The sequence below is a fragment of the Physeter macrocephalus genome, chromosome 8, assembly GCF_002837175.3.
Source record: "Physeter macrocephalus isolate SW-GA chromosome 8, ASM283717v5, whole genome shotgun sequence".
Lineage (NCBI taxonomy): Eukaryota > Metazoa > Chordata > Mammalia > Artiodactyla > Physeteridae > Physeter > Physeter macrocephalus.
The window spans coordinates 120,428,341-120,434,262 of record NC_041221.1 but is presented as its reverse complement, the minus strand read 5'-3'; positions in this window follow the sequence as shown (position 1 = coordinate 120,434,262).

Genomic DNA, 5,922 nt, shown 5'->3' with positions numbered 1-5,922 from the left:
CGATTAAAGCTGATGGATATACATTATTTTTGCTTGGAGTTAGGTCAACTATTTTTTTTTACATTAAAATAAAAGATGATTTAGGAAGGTTTCCCATGGCATCTCAGTAACTTATGCCAGTCTATAGTTTTTAAATCAACTTTACTGAGGTATAATTTACATACAATGCACTGCACTCATTAAGTGTATGGTTTTAGGAGTTTAAATTGTGCCACTAACTACGATGAAGATGTAGGACATTTCCAACACCTCCAAAGCTCCCCTGCTCCTTCCCGATGATGGTCCCTCTTTCCTGCACCCCTGGCCTGAGGCAATCTCTGATCTGCTTTCTGTCACTATAGGTTAGTTTTGCCATTTCTAGAATTCCAAGTAAATTGAATCAGCCAATAAATTTTTAATTCAAGGTGCTCCATTCTGATAAACTTGTATTACTTTCTTTTTTAAAAAATAAATTTATTTATTTATTTTTGGCTGCATTGGGTCTTCGTTGCTGCATGTGGGCTCTCTCTAGTTGTGGAGAGCGGGGGTTACTCTTCTTTGCAGTGTGCAGGCTTCTCATTGTGGTGGCTTCTCTTGTTGCAGAGCATGGACTCTAGGCGCCCGGGCTCAGTAGTTGTGGCTTGCGGGCTCTAGAGGACAGGCTCAGTAGTTGTGGCGCACAGGCTTAGTTGCTCTGCGGCATGTGGGATCTTCCCAGACCAGGGCTCGAACCCATGTCCCCTGCACTGGCAGGTGGATTCTTAACCACTGTGCCACCAGGGAAGCTGTAAATTTGTATTGTTTTCTGAGGCGTTTCTCTTGATTCTTTTCAAAATGGCATGACCTTATTAATCCCCCCCCACCCCCGGCAAGCTGGTTTCTCCAATTTTAGTACATGCACTGCTGAAGGGAGCCTTTGGGGCCTGATTTTAAACTTATAAACCAGAAAAGTTAAAGATTTCTAAATTGAAGTGCAAATATGTATGACTCACGGAGTGATATTTAAAAAAACATTTCCATCCTATCTGTTCCATATGAGTTAACTGGACAAGTTGCCCAACCCCATGGCTGCGGCTGACTCCAAGTGTTGGCTGCTGGGGGAGTGTGACAAGATTCATTTACAATATCCACGAGTAGAATGAAAAAGAAAATGCTGGCAGATCAGCCAATTCTGAAGGAGTGAAATATAAAGAGCTGCCAGTTGGAATCACCGATGAAAATCTCATCTCTGTCCAGTCACTGGACAGAAGAAGGGGGTTTCTCTCTCGACATATCTAAAATGCCTTCTGAGAGGCAGGAGAATTTGGGGTAATATAATTGATTCCACTAATCGCCAACTGTGCCCAGTCCAGAAAGAGTAGAATCCTTTCCACAGTGGGCAGTGCTGCAGTTCCCTCTCTCAACAGTAATGTCTTCTTAGGCACAAGGCATATTAGGAACTCAGGACCAGACTGGTCCCCCCAGTACAATTTTCACCTTTTTCTTCTTCCTCCAGGCCATTAACTTGAGACTTGGAGAAGCTACAAGTCACATGATCATAGAGCTTCATCTACCATAGCAGAAAAGGGGAACACAGACTGTTTTCCTGCCTTCTATTTTTGTGACCCACCATATCTATTTTAATGGCAATTAAACTCTGGTGCCCTTTCTTATCTCTGCTGGCTAAATGTATTTAATTCCACCACTCCCATAGGGAATAATCCCAAATCTAAAGCCTATGCTGCATTAAAGACCCATGAATGCTTAATCAGAGCAAACAGAGGATTTGGTTTGTATAAACAGCAAAAGCTTGTGTCTTTTATGTCCAGAGAGCAGGACTAAAAGAAGAAAATGACAATAAATCATTTCAAGAAACAGCATAACGTAAATGTTGTATGTTTATTTAAAACTTAATACAATCATTTGTCTAGAGCTACAGCCCAGCTTCAGAAAATGACTTGCCATAATGAGGTTCGGAGGCAAGCAGCATTCAAGAGCCAAAAGACATATTGCCTCCTTCCCAAATGGGCTTGTGCGGAAAATGATAAGCTCTTAAGCAGAACCAAAGCGTCTAAGAGGGTAATGCAACAGTGACACATACTTTGATTTTTTTGGTTTTGTTTTGCTTTTCTGGCTGTTCTTTGTTATCGGGTTACACAACAATCTAAGATGACAGTAAAAAGGATGTGACTTTTAATCCAAGTTGATATTATCCTTAAGTTTACTTCCAACGAAAGGAAATACGGAGAGTAACAGTATGAGTGGGGGTGGGGTGGGGAGAGGATCTAGTTGCCCTAGAGCACACTTCCCTCTGTTAGCTATTTATAAAGAGGACGTGTTCAGGGATTTAGATCTTGAGTGGGCTCTGCCTTCAGGCTGACTGCGTGTGAATTCTGACTTGGCCAATTCTTGGCTGAATAGCTTGGGTAAGACTTCTTTATCCCTCAGTCTCCTCATCTGTAAAATGAGGTGATAAAGGCACCAGCCTCAGAATACTGTTGCCAAGATTAAACACATATGGAGCATTTAGGTAGTGTCTGGCAACTAATGAGTAAGAGTTGGCTTTCAAGGGAGAGACCTTCCACATGTCTCTGAATGTGGCATTAAAAAATATCCATTGTGGTTTTACTAGAAGGTGGTGGCAGCTAGGGATTGACAAGAATAAAGTTACCCAGCTCTGTAACCCTGATTACCCCATTTCCTGGAGAGAGGGAGCAAAATTATAAACATCAAAAACTAAAATTATACTCAAAATGTTTCTAATGTGAAGGGTAAATACAATTGTTTCTACATTGCCTCAAAACCACGACATATGAGAGTAAATCTTACTTCCTAAGTTTGCATTGTCTTTTAAGGTGTGCATTCTTCTCTGTTACTTAGAACACCATGGGACCAGCTAGGCCATTGTGAGCTTTAATATGCTGTGGGTTGTCATGATGGTGGCACACACATGATCACATACAAAGCCTGATTTAAGAGGCAAAACAGTCCCAACACGGATGAACTCTAAGTCTGATCAGCAGTACTGTCTTAGAACTGCCTTCAGCTGCTCATGGTATCCTCCTAAGTTGATGTGGCAGATTTTCGTTTTTCCTCACTAGTTTGTTTGTTTGTGAAGGGTGGGGCGGGGGACCGTGATGAACTTTCAACCCTATAATAACCAAGTAGAGAAGGTGGTGGATATTAGGGAGTTTGCTGGATTGTGTAGATGCGTATGTGCAGCGACGTTCTCGGTGCTCACACATTGCAAAGAAATATAAAGGAATTATGAGGACTTTTCCATAGAAGGAGAAGAGTTTATCAGTAGTTAAGAGAACTCATTCTTGGGAAGGAAATAGATCTGAAAATACAATGCAACTTCAAAAAAGATTCAATTCTGCAGTTTGTTAGAATATTAATAAAAATTTCAAGGGAAAGTAGTTTCATCAGTCTCAAATCCATCAAATCCAGCTCTTCCAAATCAACAAGGTGAGGCTATTATAATGTTATGCTATGGCATTTGCAGTTAATGGACTTTTTCCTCAATTTTTTCAGGTAAAGTCATAGTGTGTATGTGTATCACGGTACAGTTCTTGTCCAGATAAATAAGGACTCATTAAAAAGGTCAACTGTTACTCAGTTAACATCAGTGTGTCATTAATGATAAATATTCTCATTTAATCCAGCACCTTCCAATCCTGTTTTTGAGACACTGAAGCAGTAAGATAATGTGCCTGGTGTGTTGCTTTGTCCATATCCCTTTAGTTTGCTTGAATTTGAAAAGGTGAAGTTTTCTTATAAAAACCCAATCAATATTTTTATTTATGTTATGAGTTCTGAGAAAGCTAAATTGTGAGGCCTCTACCTTTCCGAGGCTTATAATCCAGAGGCAGAGATAGATATAAACATGAAACATTTTAGAAGGAAAGAAACTATTCAACTAAATTTTTGAAGAGATTTCACTGTCTTTATATGACAAATTCTTCATAAAACCAATGTAGAAATATTTGCTGGAGAAATTGAAGGAGAAATTCACTTCCTAGGGAGAGGGTTGGTGGGAGAGAGAAGGCAGAACTTTGCTTGAAGGATGGGAAGGCAGGAGGACAGGAAGTAAGGGCTTGAGGAACGCTTTAAGAATTGGACATTCATCCACCCAACAAATATTTGAGCTTCTACTACATGCCAGGCACTGTGCTCATTTCTGAGGCGCTGAGGATACAGGCTGAATGAACAGGTCCAGTCCCTGCCCGCTTAGAGCTGTTAAAAACAAGACAACAGGCCTCAAATGGAGTTACTTATGCCAAGCCCCATGACACCAAACTGAGACTTACAGTTTCAGCTCTCCCAGAAATGAAACACCTGCCATACCCTAAAGGAAAGTAACTTTGCCATAACTGACTCCATCTTTTGCCTGGTTTAGATTCCTTTTTCCTGCTCCATTCTGACTGTAAAAGTCTTTCATTTTTCACATCTCCTTGGAGCTCCTTTCTATCTGCTATATTGGATGCTGCCTGATTCAAATCCATGTTTGCTCAAATAAACTCTTAAAATATTTAATATGCCTCAGTTTCCCTTTTAGCAGAGTTTACAAAGAAAAACTTCTTAGTTTTTAGAAATAAGTATTTTTGTTTTTGTTACTAGACTCATTTAAACGCTTGCTTTAGATTGTGCCAACTACAAAGACAACAGCTAATTCATTTCCTCTTCCCCCTTCTTTCTCCTCCCTGTTCTCACCCAGGAATGCAAGTCTTCATGCACTTTCTACCTTTTTCCCCTATTAAAATCATGAAAAACTGGATACATTCATATAAAAGACTGAGAAGACCAAAGGACTGTATCCTTCAGGAGATATATTTTATCAGAAGATAGAGTCACAGTTAATGTTGTAATTCCAGGTGCCAGCAAGATTGCCCAAGAGGCAATTTTGGTGTGAGGAAGGGGGAGGGGGACGGGTGAGTACAGAGAGCCTTCCTTTCCCCTCAACCCTGCAATCACATCTCCAGGCAAATATACCTATAAGCACTGCCTTAAAGATCTAACATTTCTTTAAAATTGCTTGAGCTTTTTCAATGTGTCAACTAACCTGTCCATCTCAAAGTATTTCTCAGAAGTCATTTAAGTGAAAATCTGTGAGCAGCTTTACTCTGTTCATATAACTTGTAGGTCTTGTCATTGATCTCTTCTTACTCTTCACTTCTTTCAGCATTTTTTTTAATCCATTTGTTTTTTTTTAAACATCTTTATTGGAGTATAATTGCTTTACAATGATGTTAGTTTCTGCTGTATAACAAAGTGAATTAGCTATATGTATATGTATATCCCCATATCTCCTCCCTCTCGCATCTCCCACCCATCCTCCCTATCCCACCCCTCTAGGTGGTCACAAAGCACCAAGCTGATCTCCCAGTGCTATGCAGCTCCTTCCCACTAGCTATCTATTTCACATTTGGGAGTGTATATGTGTCAATGCTACTCTCTCACTTCGTCACAGTTTACCCTTCCCCTCCCTGTGTCTTCAAGTCCATTCTCTACACCTGCGTCTTTATTCCCGTCCTGCCCCTAGGTTCCTCAGAACCATTTTTTTTTTTTAGATTCTATATATATATATGTGTTAGAAAGAAAAAACAAATACCATATGCTAAGTTACTTCACTCTGTATGACAGTCTCTAGGTCCATCCACCTCACTACAAATAACTCAATTTCATTTCTTTTTATGGCCGAGTAATATTCCATTGTATATATATGTCACATCTTCTTTATCCATTCATCTGTTGATGGACACTTAGGTTGCTTCCATGTCCTGGCTATTGTAAATAGAGCAGCAATGACCATTGTGGTACATGACTCCTTTTGAATTATGGTTTTCTCAGGGTATATGCCCAGTGGTGGGATTCCTGGGTCGTATGGTAGTTCTATTTTTAGTTTTTTAAGGAATCTCCATACTGTTCTCCATAGTGGCTGTATCAATTTACATTCCCACCAAC